General features: G+C 40.8%; 1 protein-coding gene and 1 long non-coding RNA gene across 2 annotated transcripts in view; one reads left to right on the top strand and one right to left on the bottom strand.

The window, feature by feature from the left end:
* LOC120025583 (leucine-rich repeat-containing protein 75B-like) overlaps positions 1-17,019 on the top strand; it is a 71,858-nt gene that overhangs the window by 38,322 nt on the left and 16,517 nt on the right. The window lies entirely within an intron of this gene.
* LOC120026345 lies at positions 6,196-8,210 on the bottom strand. The gene is made up of 2 exons (XR_005473081.1): positions 7,887-8,210; positions 6,196-7,206 (listed from the first exon to the last, which is right to left on the bottom strand). It is a non-coding gene; the product is annotated as an uncharacterized LOC120026345 (long non-coding RNA).

The following is a 17,019-nucleotide window of genomic DNA, read 5'->3' as shown; positions in this document are numbered from 1 at the left end:
TTTTCACAGAAGAGATGGAATAGAATCCATTGTATTCGTTTCAGAGCTCATGCATAAAATGTATTATTTCAGTCAGCTCAGTCCTAGAGCACTGTGTAAGGTACAGAGCCATTTTTGTCCTTTATTGTTTGGAATCGTGTCCCAGGAGAGTTGAAAGTCTATTTGATTAGTGTCCGCAATAGCATGTTATAGTGTCCTCCTTATAATAAATGACTGAGTCTCCCTGAACATGTTTATAAAGTTTTCTACATTTGCATTGGATTTCAAATTAATCAACTCCATATTCTTTAATACCCTGAAATTGCTCTTACAGCACAATCGGAGGAGAATTCGCTCATATAGCAGATGTTATTTCATTACTTATCTTTACTTCCAGGCAATCACTGACGCCGTCGCCGTCATCTGAGGTCTTAATAACGACATCCAGTGATGAATCTAGCTCAGTAAAAATAGGAAGAAGCCCTGCCTGCAGCCAATTTAGTGGATACCGTAAGACAACATTCCCCATGTAGTAATAAATGCATTGCACAGTACTAGCTGATGAGGGTTTGAAGTTATAAAGGAAGTCAGTGAATATGAGTTAAATGCTCTATGCTGTGTGTGCATGCTCAGTAAATAAATACTACTTCTACTTCTAACCCAATTGATACTTATTTTTATCCCTTTATATGGTACTACACTCATACTAAACTCATCATTCAGAAGCATTATCAGCTGCATGGGTCAACGGTTATCCAAGCAGCTCAATAGAAAGCATTATTAGCTTTAGGTCAATGGTTAAAAGAGTAAGATACTGGCGTTCAGTGCTTTAATGGCTGTTGGGCTGTTAGCAAATCAAATCAAATTGTATTGGTCACATACACATGGTTAGCAAATGTTAATGTGAGTGTAGCGAAATGCTTGTGCTTCTAGTTCCGACAGTGCAGTAATATCTAACAAGTAATCGAACAACTACCTAATACACACAAATCTAAAGGGATGGAATAAGAATATGTACATACAGTTGAAGTCGGAAGTTTACATACACTTCGTTTGGAGTCATTAAAACTCGTTTTTCAACCACTCCACAAATTTCTTGTTAACAAACTATAGTTTTGGCAAGTCGGTTAGGACATCTACTGTGTGCATGACACAAGTAATTTTTCCAACAATTGTTTACGGACAGATCATTTCACTTATAATTCACTGTGTCACAATTCCAGTGGGTCAGAAGTTTACATACACTAAGTTGACTATGCCTTTAAACAGCATGGAAAATTCCAGAATATTATGTCATAGCTTTAGAAGCTTCTGATAGGCTAATTTACATAATTTGAGTCAATTGGAGGTGTACCTGTGGATGTGCCTCCAAAGATGTGGCAAAATGACTTAAGGACAAAAAAGCCAAGGTATTGGAGTGGTCATCACAAAACCCTGACCTCAATCCTATAGAACATTTGTGGGCAGAACTGAAAGGGCGTGTGCGAGCAAGGAGGCCTACAAACCTGACTCAGTTACACCAGCTCTGTCAGGAGGAATGGGCCAAAATTCACCCAACTTATTGTGGGAAGCTTGTGGAAGGCTACCCGAAACGTTTGACCCAAGTTAAACAATTTAAAGGCAATGCTACCAAATACTAATTGAGTGTATGTAAACTTCTGACACACTGGGAATGTGATGAAAGAAATAAAAGCTGAAATAAATCATTCTCTCTACTATTATTCTGACATTTCACATTCTTCAAATAAAGTGGTGATCCTAACTGACCTAAGACAGGGAATTTTTACTAGGATTAAATGTCAGGAATTGTGAAAAACTGAGTTGAAATGTATTTGGCTAAGGGTTATGTAAACTTCAGACTTCAACTGTATAAATATATTGATGAGCGATGGCCGAGCGGCATAGGGTAGGTGCAATAGATGGTATAAGGTACAGTATATACATATGTCGTGTCTTTGCTATCGTTAAATTGAAGACTTATAGTTTTTATAAAAGATTCCTGTAATTAGGGATTACGCTATCACTTGAGTAATAACGTAACTAATTAACTATGAATTCGAGGGCACCAGGGAAAGTTATTAGATTACAAAGTTATAATTTCCCAATATAACCTTTCAGATATTTTCATATCTGATCAATAGTCTTCTAATTAATGATTTATTTACTCTACCTCACGTTAGTCTCATTCCAAACGTCGTAAATTGTTGATTATCTGCACGAACCCAGTCTTCACTATGAGTCATCCATACATCAATTGTCTTAAATCATTTATTTATTACTAACTAATTAATTCACAGAAATGCATAAACAAACAAACAAACAAGCTTAAAATAGTTACATGAAATGATGGGAGCAATATGCCCTAGTGGGCTGAACCGGCATGGCGGCTGTTAGACAAAGGGAAAATGGCGTTCGACTAAGAATTCACTACAGAGTCCATAATTATAACAATTGACATGCTAATCCTTACACATGAACGCTCACTCATTCGGGAACAATTGCAATCAATATATATATATTTACGCTCGGTGTGTTGTCTTGATCGTTAGAGAGAAGTTCGTTTTGTTGGAGTTCCTTCTGTCGTAGTTATTGTGGAGAGTTCAGAGTGGCATTCGTTATAGAATGGATGTTTCGGCGGTTGTCTTTCTTCGCGTCCAATGATACCGAATTCCTAGCTGCAGACTAGTAGTCAATATCAAAACGTGTTATTATTAGTATAAGAGTTTTAACCACGTGGTATGGTTAAAGATTCAGCAATGTTACATTAACCTTCTTTCTCCCCATTGAGGATAAACATGGTCTAAATGGTAATTTCTTAGAGTTGGCTTTTATTCAGATAGCAGAGAGGGGTGGTCCCATGGTCTCTGACCCAACTGGCTCAGGGCGGTCCTTGGATTTAGTTCAAATACAACAGGGATTTGTATTTTCCTTCATTAAACAGTTCAAAATCATATTACACAATTATACAAACAGTATCATACTCACTGTCACGTTCCTGACCTGTTTTTCCTTTCTCTTGTATTATTTTAGTTGGTCAGGGCGTGAGTTGGGGTGGGTTGTCGATGTGTTTGTTCTATGTTGGGATGTTTGTGTTCGGCCGGGTATGATTCTCAATCAGAGACAGCTGTCAATCGTTGTCCCTGATTGAGAATCATACTTAGGCAGCCGGTGATTCACGTGGTTTTTGTGGGTGGTTGCATCTCGTGTCAGTGTTCGTGCCACACGGGACTGTTTGCGGTTTTGTCACAATTGTTGTTTTGTGTTTTGAAGTGTTCAGTCTATTGTTATTAAATAATGAACACTAACCACTCTGCGTTTTGGTCCTCCTCTTCTGTCAGCGAGGACAGCCGTTACAGAACCACCCACCAATCTAGGACCAAGCGAAGTGTAAACGGGCAGCGACAGCAGCAGAGACAGACACAGGAATGGACATGGGAAGACGTCTTGGACGGCAAGGGTTGTTACACATGGGAGGAGATCCTGGCTGGAAAGGATCGCCTCCCATGGGAACAGCTGGAGGCAGCGAGGAGAGCGGAGGCAACCGGAGAGAGGAACCGGGGGTATGAAGGTACGCGGCTAGCACGGAAGCCCGGGAGTCAGACCCAAAATTTTCTTGGGGGGGGGGGGGGCACACGCGGAGTGTGGCAAAGCCGGGTAGGATACCTGAGCCAACTCCCCGTGCTTACCATGGAGTGAGAGGGCGTCGTACTGGTCAGACACCGTGTTATGCGGTAAAGCGCACGGTGTCCCCAGTACGCGTGCTTAGCCCAGTGCGGGCTGTTCCACCTCGCCGCACTGGTAGGGCTAGGTTGGGCATCGAGCCGGATGTCATGAAGCCGGCCCAACGCATCTGGCCTCCAGTGCGTCTCCTCGGGCCGGCATACATGGCACCAGCCTTACGAATGGTGTCCCCGGTTTGCCAGCATAGCCCAGTGCGGGCTATTCCACCTCGCCGCACTGGCAGGGCTACGGGGACCATTCAACCTGGTAGGGTTGGGGAGGCTCGGTGCTCAAGAGCGCGTGTCCTCCTTCACGGTCCGGTATACCCGGTGCCACCTCCACGTACCAGTCCACCGGTGGCAGCACCCCGCACCAGGCTGTCTTTCCGGGTTCTCTCTCCGGCTGCTCCCGCCTTCCCAGCGCTGTCTGAACTGCCTGCCTTCCCAGCGCTGTCTGAACTGCCTGCCTTCCCAGCGCTGTCTGAACTGTCTGCCTGCCCAGCGCTGTCCGTCTGTACTGAGCCTTCAGAGCCGTCCAGCCAGGACCAGGCAGAGCCGTCCAGCCAGGACCAGCCAGAGCCGTCCAGCCAGGACCAGCCAGAGCCGTCCAGCCAGGACCAGCCAGAGCCGTCCAGCCAGGACCAGCCAGAGCCGTCCAGCCAGGATCCGCCAGAGCCGTCCAGCCAGGATCCGCCAGAGCCGTCCAGCCAGGATCCGCCAGAGCCAGCCAGCCAGGATCCGCCAGAGCCAGCCAGCCAGGATCCGCCAGAGCCAGCCAGCCAGGATCCGCCCCTCATTCCGGTGTTGCCCCTCATTCCGGTGTTGCCCCTCATTCCGGTGTTGCCCCTCATTCCGGTGCTGCCCCTTAATCTAATGGGGGTTATATGGAGGGTGGCCATTGGGAGGAGGCCAAGGAAGCGGGGTTTGACTATGGTGGGGTGGGGACCACGACCAGCGCCAGAGCCGCCACCGTGGACAGACGCCCACCCAGACCCTCCCCTAGACTTTATGCTGGTGCGCCCGGAGTTCGCACCTTAAGGGGGGGGTTATGTCACGTTCCTGACCTGTTTTTCCTTTCTCTTGTATTATTTTAGTTGGTCAGGGCGTGAGTTGGGGTGGGTTGTCGATGTGTTTGTTCTATGTTGGGATGTTTGTGTTCGGCCGGGTATGATTCTCAATCAGAGACAGCTGTCAATCGTTGTCCCTGATTGAGAATCATACTTAGGCAGCCGGTGATTCACGTGGTTTTTGTGGGTGGTTGCATCTCGTGTCAGTGTTCGTGCCACACGGGACTGTTTGCGGTTTTGTCACGTTTGTTGTTTTGTATTTTGAAGTGTTCAGTCTATTGTTATTAAATAATGAACACTAACCACTCTGCGTTTTGGTCCTCTTCTTCTGTCAGCGAGGACAGCCGTTACTCTCACTCATTCATTTTATACAACAAACAGGTGTAAACCTCATATCTGAGGTTATTATATAAACAGCGGTATGGTAATGTGGTCCCACAGTCTCTCCTGAGTTTCCCACATGGGGACAAATGGACATGTTAATAGCTGGGATCTTCACCGATCTTTCCTACTTTTGCAGGAACATGAAATATGTTCGTACCTCAAGTTCTGTGAGGTGGAAGGAGGAGAATTCCTTTGTCCTGAAAGTTTACCCTCTGTCTATAATACTGTTGGCCATGAGGAGATTCTCAGGAATTTACGACATCTCTCTGTGATCACCGCATGGGTTGTGGTAGGAAAGGGAGAGGCAGGGAGAGGGGGATGGGGTTTGCAGTACCCAAGCAGGCAACATACCCAAGCAGTACCCAAGCAGGCAATCATGACACATATGAGATGAGTAATGTTAGATATGTTAACATTATTATAGTGGCACTGTTTAAAGTGACTAGTGATATATTGTTAGTGGAATTAAATAATTCCTACAATATACTCATTAATTAAATTCAATCTGTCTATTTATAAGAATTTGTAAGATACTTATTAACATAAAATAGACAGGATACAGTCTTATCAAAATTAGATAATAGTAGTGTTTATTCTCGGAGCAAGCTGCCATTTGATCATAAACACAGGTTTATATACAAGATATGACGTCATAGATTACAGAATTAAGTCTCATTGTCCTGACAAATAGAAAACAGGTTCAAAAGTTCATTCTAACCTCACAGGGCACTCACATGAAACACCATATAATCATTTATCCTGAAGGCTCACTATAATTGATTACCACTTTAGCAGACAACTCAAGATAATGGAAAACCTAAAAAGTTATCTAAACACCTCAGGGCTAAGTTGGGTCAGTTCAACCATAGTTTAACGACCCTTTCTGCTTATTTTATGACCCACAACACAAATCTCTTTTCCCCAGACATACAGAGTTCAATTAGTTATAGTTTTATCTAAAGCTAGAATTTGTTTTAACTATTTATTAACAAAATTCCTAACAATCCACCCTAAATAACAAAACAATTCATAGCTACATATCAAAAATCATATAGAAACATAAATGTTTATACAAGAATAAAACCACATCAATACATGTATTTACACTCCATCAACATCAATGACTGTTCTAACCTACATCAGAAACATAACTCCATATTTAGGATTTTTCGTTACAGTCTTCATTAAAGAAACAGTCTATCCATTGAAACATATAACCGTCTAAATTCTCTAAACGTCAAATACAGTCTCGTCCAATCTCGGTTCCTCATAATTAAAAGATCCGGAATCGTTCTCCACTAGATCCGGCCCCATACATTCATCCTTCCACTTGTCAGAGCTTAGAATTGGTCCGTACTTCATCATCTGTTGTGTCATCGATTTCTCCAGAATCCTGGAAATGAGAACTTTCACACACGGAATCAAACCACATCCACACAAAACTAACACAGTCACACAGGTGAAGGTAGCCCATAACACAGTAATCATGAAATTTTTCCATTTCCCAAACATACTGTCAACCCAATTAGTCAGAAAAGTATCCACCCCTGAGGTCACTGCCAACTCGTGAGCTAGGGTGCCAAGGCCTTAGTCACAGATCCATCTGGAGCTGTGTTACTTGGGATAAACGTACAGCACATCGACCCGAATAACACACAAACCCCACCCTTTTCTGCCAATAACATATCTATCTCGATTCTATTCTATTCTGCCAAGCCATTCATTACATCTCTGGTATAATTGATCTAGTCCACATTCTTATTGAGAGTGGACCACTAGAAAATACTTGACTCTAATCCTGCTAAGATCTAATTCCTCGCTTTGAATTGGATCTGAGTAAGGGTAAAGAGCATGCCTAACTGCACTAGTGCATAACTACCGTTCCAATTGGTAGGCAGGTTAGGTCACAGCTTCATACCTCCACACTCTAAACCTTTTCATCTGCCAGTCAGGTCCCTCATTGTCTTCTCGGTTGTAACATACTCAGTCCTATTGCATGTACTGACTCCCCCTACTTCCCATCCGTGTGTTATGTAGCGATCCATAAAATCCTGTCACTGTGAAAGAGAAAATCTGGATGTAATCGGCACCTGGGGACACATATTACAGATCAATGCAACTGTCATAGTTCAGCTTCCTGCCCTCTTGAACCGCTTTATCATACAGGCCATTTCATGGGTGTAGCAATTCCATCAAATGGAAAGGAAATGGTTATGAACTGAGGTTTTGCTGAGGCATGCCTAACCATAGGTTAGAATCCCATAACAGTTTCCACCTCAATCACTTCCTTAAAATCTTTCATCTGAACCATCCACATCGGCCTTGGCTCTGGACAACTCTACGGTCAGTATCTGCTTTGTCTGGGGCTCTGCTTGTATTCTGGCTGACTATCATCTGCTCTAACTTCTCGTACTCGGAATGGCACTAGGTTGTCAACTGAAACCCTTACTTTCACTACTCTCCATCTTCCATACTGGGTATGTAGATTTATGTAGCCCTCTCTCATGATGTGAGCTATAACCTGTTTCCATGAGCTACACAGGGACTTGCATAAATGTCTTCCACAATGGCTGCTCTTAGTCCTAAACTGCCAAAGAGTCAGAGGCCCCATTTGGTCTACATAGAACTCCACTGAGACTTCCTTCCCAATCCCACTCTCACTTCCTGTTTATCCAGATCAAGTGATCTCTTATGCTTGGTTAATACAAAATCCTCTCTAACTATGGGTCAATATTACCCTCTGGCCTTCTTGGGGTTCATGGTGTATCAGGAATATGGCTCCCACAACCAGACAGCTCAGGATGGACCGCCCACCTATAAAGCCCCACCCTCTCCCAGAGAAAACATCATCAGCAAGAAGCCAGACACACCTTCACTTCTATGAACAAACACAGGAATGGAATGACGGGAAAAGGAAATCTTCATCCGAGAGATGGCCCCCGGAATTCTGTTAATTCCAGTTCTCCTCTCGGACACTGTGCTTGTTCAACAGTGTCAATGTGTCTTACCCTCCCGCAGTGTGATATGAATCCGGGTAGCTCTTTCAACTAGCTGTTACCAGGAGTCTTGGTATGGTCCCCCCAACAGGCCTCAGGGACTGGATTGAGTGAGTTCACCTGTAATTCACCTGTAGTGCATAAAATCTTGGACATACAGGTTTGGTTAAACAAACAACCTTTTCATGTAATTAACAATACTTCTTTCTATTTCTATATCTGCTTATTTAGCTAGATTTTTTTTTTATTAGTTTATCATCCAATAGGCCACATCCTATCCTAGACCACAACTTACCCATCCCCCCTTTGTTACCTGGCTCTGCCAGGTAACAACCTTGCCTAACCTAACCAATGACTTAGGTAAAATTAGTGTAAATTATCCTTATGTTTGACATTATCATGTAGGAACGCCCCTTTCATCCACCGCATGTCCAATTCTCCCTTGGGCGTCCATTCATATCTATCCTTTTCCAATTCTCTGTCAAGTGACTTATCTACTTTAAAAAGTATCTGTGCTGCTTATATATGTTCTTAAATATATATATATTTATTGATTTAAACCGTATCCCTCTTCTCACCTATCTTATTTCACAGCCTACCTTGCTCATGTCCTGGTTCCCCCCTCTCCACTCTGCTCTCAAACCTTCAAGATCTCAACAGTGCGTGGCAGACCCCTCTGTATGCCTTTTTCTCATAATAGTCAATAACAACTATGTGTTTCATCCAAATATTAACTAAGTGTCTCACTGTTTTGGCTTTATCTAAAATCATGGATTTAAAAAAACAACATGTCTTATAGTGTCAATCTCTAAAATCCTTACATAACTTTAATCAACCTATCAATAATCCCAAATCATCACACATGTCATATACCCCTGTCAATTTCAATACTATTTAAATAAAAATCTTCTAATAGCCAAAACAAATGTTAACCATATCAAATCCTTTCTTTACTAATAAGGTCTCTCCCCCAGGAGTCCACTGTTTTTTATTAAATAATAATATTGGTTAAACTTAAACTCAGTCTCATAAATAATTAATATATGTTTTACAGTGTGGATACCTTATCCACAGTAAATTACCACTCCTAAGAACTAAAACTTATTTCTTCTCATAAATAATTTTAATGCTTATGTATTTTCCTGCCCTATTGGCTTAAAATATTTCCTGTCCAAACCTCAATGTATCATATCTACCCTCATTTATTATTGATGACAAAGGGAATGTTTCCTGTTGTAATACCAAATTAATAATAGTCAATTAATTTACCTCAAAACTAGTATCCCAAATGACCACAAATGCATTATCTTCATGGCCCTCCCCTGAAGCTGATCAGACTTCAAGAGACAGCCATGATAAAGGTCAAAGGTTATACCACCCCTGTATAGTCATGTTCCTAGACATTTTAAAGAACCCTTTATCCTTAAAATCAAAAAAATTCACTTGTGTAATTAAAACTCTGAAAATAAAAACCCATAAAACTCCATATGTGAGCATGCCCCTTTAAAATACCTTTGCACTAAAACGAATAGTCCTAACAAATGTTTTATGTGTGTATATTTGCAAACCTTAATGAAAAACAAAAACCTTTCAGGCCCTTTCCAATTTGGTCGTTTATGGCCTCAATCTCACTCCTCAATCTCAAGATAATAGTCCCAGGCAACATCCAAGGAGACAATAAAACTCGCACTCTCCCAGGAAAAACACAAAACGCCTAACTAGCATTCACTATGCTACATCGATTCAGAAACTCAAAAGTGAACTATTAACCAAACCTAATGATAATTCCTCTTTACCTCAAATCATTAATCATAAGTTTTAAACAACGTCAATGTATATCCTACTTAAGTGAACATGTTAGCCTTAGATGCAATTAACCTGATATTTATCATCTAACCGTATTACTTTTTTCCTCTGTCGCAAATGTCTTACATTTCTCAGTGTAAGAAATCAGTAATTTAATCCCAGGTATTTAATAAAAATGTAAACGTATTTTCCCATGGCTCCTTCAACTTACATATTTTAGATAACTTCCATCCGTCCCGGAAGAAGGAATCCTACTTAAACACACCAGAATACAATGTTTATAATCAATAACCATCAGAATCCATTATTACTATGTTTTACGATTCAGACATTCAGATCTCCCTTCACACAGGTGAATATAGTCCAATAAACACCATATATCAATGATGCCCACCTAGCGAATCTGTTGCTAGTTTTTAGCATCTTTCCTAACTACCCTGACGATTTACAGCTACTTTTAAAAATGTATCTGGAAATGTTTATCAACTTCTGAAAAGTGACTCAAAACCATAATGGACGCATTTTCCTTCTAAATGACACAAACACTTTTCTCTGCCATACCCTAGTCACAACATCATTGCCGTGGCGACAAAAGTGCCTTGTGAGTGATGTCATCAACAGGCGCTCAACCTAGACCCAAGCCGCAACAACGGGTTCGATAAACCAAACCTAATTTATCACATCTGTTGAATCAGAACTTACAACATCTCTCAATCAAAATTGTACTGCCAGAAGTACAGAAAAGAGTGTACCTGAACAACGGTCAAACCAATTTAACCTCTCTGGGGTCGCGGGACGCTTGCGTCCCACTTGGGGAGCACCCCCCACCCACCCCCCACTGATTAGCATCGCTAGCATAGCGTCACAATTAAATAGTAGCATCTAAATATCATTAAATCACAAGTCCAAGACACCAAATGAAAGATACAGATCTTGTGAATAAAGCCATCATTTCTGATTTTTAAAATGTTTTACAGGGAAGACAAAATATGTAAATCTATTAGCTAACCACGTTAGCAAAAGACACCACTTTTCTAACTCCATCAGTTTCTTACTCCATCAGGTGCTATCACAAATTCGACCAAATAAAGATATAAATAGCCACTAACCAAGAAAAAACTTCATCAGATGCCAGTCTGATAACATATTTATTGTATAGCATAGGTTTTGTTAGAAAAATGTGCATATTTCAGGTATAAATCATAGTTTGCCATTGCAGCCACCATCACAAATCTCACCAAAGCGACTAGAATTACTACAGAGAGCAACGTGTATTACCAATTTACTCATCATAAAACATTTCTTAAAAATACACAGCGCATAGCAATGGAAAGACACAGATCTTGTGAATTCAGACAATATTTCAGATTCTCTAAGTGTTTTACAGCGAAAACACAATAAATCGTTATATTAGCATACCACATGTGCAAACGTTACCCGAGCATTGATTCAAGCCAAAGAGAGCGATAACGTTATCATCGCCAAAATATATTAATTTTTTCACTAACCTTCTCAGAATTCTTCCGATGACACTCCTGTAACATCATATTACAACATACATATAGAGTTTGTTCGAAAATGTGCATATTTAGCGGCACAAATTGTGCTTACACAATGGAAATAGTGTCCAACTACTCAAGCAATCTGCCCGGCGCCATGTTGGAAAGACACCTATTTTTATCAAAAGCTATTCATAAACTTGACTAAAAAAATAAAAGTTGGATATCAATTGAAAGACAAATTAGTTCTTAATGCAATCGCTGAATTACATTTCTAAAATTATCCTTACTGTGCAATACAGGGTTCGCCAAAGCGAAGCTACACAAAAAAAAATGGCGATATATGCGTTTAACATTTTTCAACAGAACAACGATTTATCATCATAAATAGTTCTTACTATGAGCTGATCTTCCATCAGAATCTTGGGCAATGTATCCTTTCTCCGGTCTAATCGTCTTTTGGTCGAAAGATGTCCTCTTGTCCCGTCGAAATGGCCACTAACGTTCGACCGGTACTGGAAACGTGCCCAGCGCTTCAAAGTGCATCACAAAGAAATGCCTCAAAATCGCACTAAACGGATATAAATTGCTATAAAACGGTTTAAATTAACTACCTTATGATGTTTTTAACACCTATAACGAGTAAAAACATGACCGGCGATATATAAGTGGCTAAACCAAAGCTTGGAAGGAGGCCAGTCCCGACGTCCATCGTGCGTCAGGCGCAGGAAGAAAAGAAAGCTACTTCCGCCTTGTGCTCTTTTATACAGGCCCTGATTGCGCAATCGACTCCATTCAAATTGTCACCTCTTACTGACATCTAGAGGAAGGCGTGGGCAGTGTTTGTATCCTCATAGCATTTACAGGGACATTAAAACTGACCTGGGACCAGAGGCCAAGATTTCTGAAATCTCACTCCCTGTCAGGAAAAGTGCTGTAGAATGAGTTCTGTTCCACTCAGAGACATAATTCAAACGGCTATAGAAACTAGAGAGTGTTTTCTATCCAATAATAACAATAATATGCATATTGTACGAGCAAGAATTGAGTACTAGGCAGTTTAATTTGGAGACGAATTTATGCTAAGTCGAAACAGCACCCCCCATAGGCTCAAGAAGTTAAATAACATTATTGTTTATCAAACGTAATGATGCAGTTTTACGTTATTCCATAACGAACCTCTAACATCTTCTCTTTGCTCTTCACACTTATGAAATGTATCCTATTTCTTTAAAAATAACACACGCAGCGCCAAAATTATAACATATGTCAGTCAATCTATAAGAATGAAAACATTTCGGTAATCACTTTCTATCGCCATTATCTCTCCGCTATGGTTTAGAATTTCTTTAATTTAGGCAACTGTCTCTTGCATCGAAATTCGCTTCGTTATTATTTTAAGTGTAACGAATTAGTCTATTAATTTAACCTATACAATCTATTAAAACGTTCAGTTTATATCTTATACAAACACTAGCAACTATAACTTTCTAGGCAAAACATACAAATAGTTTAATTAGAATCAAAAACTCTGATTCTAGTCAAAGCATTTACCGGGAACCGAACCCGAGACTCTCGCGTTCCAGGCGAGAATTCTACCACTGATCCACCAAAGCCATGTAAATAACAAAACATTATCCGTATTTAAACCCACTTTACCTTTATCTGTATTCTTGGTGACAACACAGAGACTACAAAAATAGCCCTAATTTAAAAGCTACAAGCCTTATTCCGGCTATATTTCCCCCATGCCAAATTAATAGATTAGCAGTCAAACAATAAAATCAACATTTATAGACTAGGAAACAGATCTCGTGCCTTTTAATAAATGTAGATTATGTTTACTCATGTAACATATTTCTTCCAGCACCGCCATCAAGAACTCAACTCTTTTTCTCCCGATAGCCGCGCCTGACCTCCCTCTTAATTAAATTACAATCTTGATGTTTATGTCCTAACCTGTCACAATGTGTGCAGGGAATATTACACTCCCAGGCGATATGCCCTAAATTATTGCAATTAAAACATTTTCTCTTTTTCTTTTGACTCACATTTCCCACTTTTCTCAACTTATTTTCTTTCTCCACACCGACTATTCCCCCTTCGGCTTCAGCAGACTCCACAATTTTGGGTGGTGGTTGTACCGTTATCTCCTGCAGCTGTATTCTCACCACTACTATCTCATCTATTTATGTCTTTCTATGTATTTATTTATTTCTCTATGTGTGTGTTACCACTTACTACCGCTCTCACGATCTAGGTGAATATATTTCTATGTTATGTGCGTTTTACCGTTACCTAGTTATAATCTATGTGTATGAATTTATATGATTCTCTTCCCTGGAAACTTTATCTATAGCGTTGTTATTGATCGGACATTAGATCTCACTTTATTTATCCAATCTCACTTCGCTATATTAAGTTTCCCTCCCACCCTTTTGGATATTCCCTTTCAGTATTGAATAGGATCAGTTATTCCGTTCGCCTAGGATTACCCTGCCTTCTCACCAAACCGAATTTATCCTCACCTGTTTTAATATCCCTATCCACTATATTTCATAGTCAGACTACGTCCCCCAGACAGATAGACTATTTAGGTTAAAACTTTATTTAGGTATGTCTTTTGAATTAATGGCTGTCCTATTTGTACAAAACGACCGTCCTATCTAACAACACTTACTATATCCTCCCTAAATAATCCTTACGGCTTGCAAGGCCAGGATCATTTAAGGCCAATATTTTTTTTCCGGTAATGCACCTACCATAGGTCTTTTCGGACCTATAACTCCCTTCCTTGTATTTCGGTCATACAAGTAACCCACAATATGTTTGGAATATCCGAAGCTACTATTATTGATAAATGCTAAACACGTTTAGAATTTAAAACCAAAGATAACTTACATCATACCCCCCACATTCGAGAATAAAGACTATTTACCTTCGTCTTGCAGACTGGGAAAAGCAATGCCGGTTTGTTTCCGTTACCGTCTCTGTCGACCTCAGATATATATATACCGGCCTGTTTCTTAACCTCAATTCAGAGGCCAGGACTTTAAAATAACGGGTCTAGACCCGCCCGTGCACGGTTGTCGGCTAATATCTTCGGATGACAGAGGCAAAGTTTGGAAATCCGGCTCGAAGGACCAATTGTTAGTGGAATTAAATAATTCCTACAATATACTCATTAATTAAATTCAATCTGTCTATTTATAAGAATTTGTAAGATACTTATTAACATAAAATAGACAGGATACAGTCTTATCAAAATTAGATAATAGTAGTGTTTATTCTCGGAGCAAGCTGCCATTTGATCATAAACACAGGTTTATATACAAGATATGACGTCATAGATTACAGAATTAAGTCTCATTGTCCTGACAAATAGAAAACAGGTTCAAAAGTTCATTCTAACCTCACAGGGCACTCACATGAAACACCATATAATCATTTATCCTGAAGGCTCACTATAATTGATTACCACTTTAGCAGACAACTCAAGATAATGGAAAACCTAAAAAGTTATCTAAACACCTCAGGGCTAAGTTGGGTCAGTTCAACCATAGTTTAACGACCCTTTCTGCTTATTTTATGACCCACAACACAAATCTCTTTTCCCCAGACATACAGAGTTCAATTAGTTATAGTTTTATCTAAAGCTAGAATTTGTTTTAACTATTTATTAACAAAATTCCTAACATATATTTATTAAAGTGGCCAGTGATTTGAGTGTCTATCTAGGCAGCAGCCTCTCTGAGTTAGTGATTGTTTAGCAGTCTGATGGCCTTGAGATAGAAGCTGTTTTTCAGTCTCTCGGTCCCAGCTTTGATGGACCTGTACTGACCTCACACAGGTCTTATCAGCTGTGCATGTGGGTGAATATATCCACTCTGACTCCATCTTTCTGCTACACGTGAGGCTGTCCACCAGGGGCTCTGATATCTGACCCAGACACAGGCTACAGAATCAGACGATTAGGTTACATATAGTACCAACCACGCATTTGACAGCCTGTTCCTCACTGCTATCCCTAGCACACTGCTGGCACTCTTACCTTTGCACACACAAACCTTTGCACAGACACACCCACACATCTAGACACTTCCACATACACTCTGGCTGTGACACGAGGTAACAGGTTTATCCAAGGCAGGTGGAGTAGGTAGGGTTTCAGTCAACTCAGCACGTGTCAAGCCCCGTTTGATTGACTGTCAATTTCACACTGATTCAAAGGTGTGAAACGACTTGATACAGTGTGAAAAAAAAGATACTGCCAAGGTTACTTTTGCACATCCCAAGCAATGTAACTTCATTGGTCTTTCTTGCCTATTTTTGTCCCTTGAATTCACTCATACACTCACAAGGACATTGTAGTATGCTTTTCATTGGCTTGCTTGTTCAGCTAAGCATGCAGTATTGTATACAGGTTGACGTTGGTTTACTCAGGCAGTTCAGGTTAATTAGCTACCCTGCTCAGGAGCACAACAGCGTTCTGTCATTCTATTGCTACCTGTTGTGTCACTACCATTGTTCAGTGACTCCAGTAGACTTGTGAGTCTAGGACAAAGTTGTTCATGATACTGAAGCACTTCTCCTTCATTTATTTATTTACATCACTCATCTGCCTGTTTTCCCGGTGTCAGCTGTTTCAATGTGTTTAACCTATTTCCGGAGAGTCTCGGCAGGCATCCCCTGGGGTCTCTCTACAAAAAGGTCATGACAACTCTGACTCATCCCTCCTGACCCTTTAATAACCTGAGAGACATGCTCAAGGTGAGAAAAGGAGGTGAAATGAGTAAACAACATGTGGGAGGAAAATATACATCTAAATATAGACTTCCTTTTAGAGTCGAGTGAAATGCTTACTTAGAATGAAATAGAGAATGAAAAAGGGAAATGTCTTAGCAGGTCACAGAGTGGTATGTCATTGTAAGTACCTTATCTGTGAACATTGCCTCATGTTGTCCCTCCCCTACCCATTTGATCGAGTATAAAAGTCTCCTCCTCTCATAGATTAAGTAGTCGGTCTAGTTTCTTGTATACTCTAGGTAATCCAATCAATCTCTCATTGTTCTTTGCCAGCAGCATACCACCCTGCATCCCACTGCTGGCTTGCTTCTGAAGCTAAGCAGGTTTGGTCCCTGGATGGGAGACCAGATGCTACTGGAAGTGGTGTTGGAGGGCCAGTAGGAAGCACGCTTTCCTCTGGTCTAAAAAAATATCCCATTGCCCTGTGTAGGGTGCTGCCTTTTGGATGGGAAGTTAAACAGGTGTCCTGCCTCTCTATGGTCACTAAAAAGCCCATGGCACTAATCGTAAGAGTAGAGGTGTTAACCCTGGTGTCCTGGCTAAATTCCCAATCTGGCCTTCATACCATCATGGTCACCTAATCATCCCCAGTTTGCATTTTCCGCTGTAACTATTCCCCAGGTCATTGCTGTAAATGAGAATGTTTTCTCAGTCAACTTACCTGGTAAAATAATGGTTAAAATGTCTAGCCTCCACCTTGTAGAGAAACTTAAGGAGTCATCCATGGTCCTTATCCATAATGAATGGCACATTTCCCAATGAG

The sequence above is a fragment of the Salvelinus namaycush genome, chromosome 31, assembly GCF_016432855.1.
Source record: "Salvelinus namaycush isolate Seneca chromosome 31, SaNama_1.0, whole genome shotgun sequence".
NCBI lineage: Eukaryota > Metazoa > Chordata > Actinopteri > Salmoniformes > Salmonidae > Salvelinus > Salvelinus namaycush.
The sequence above is the reverse complement of the archived record's forward strand: the minus strand, read 5'-3'. Positions and strand labels throughout refer to the sequence as shown.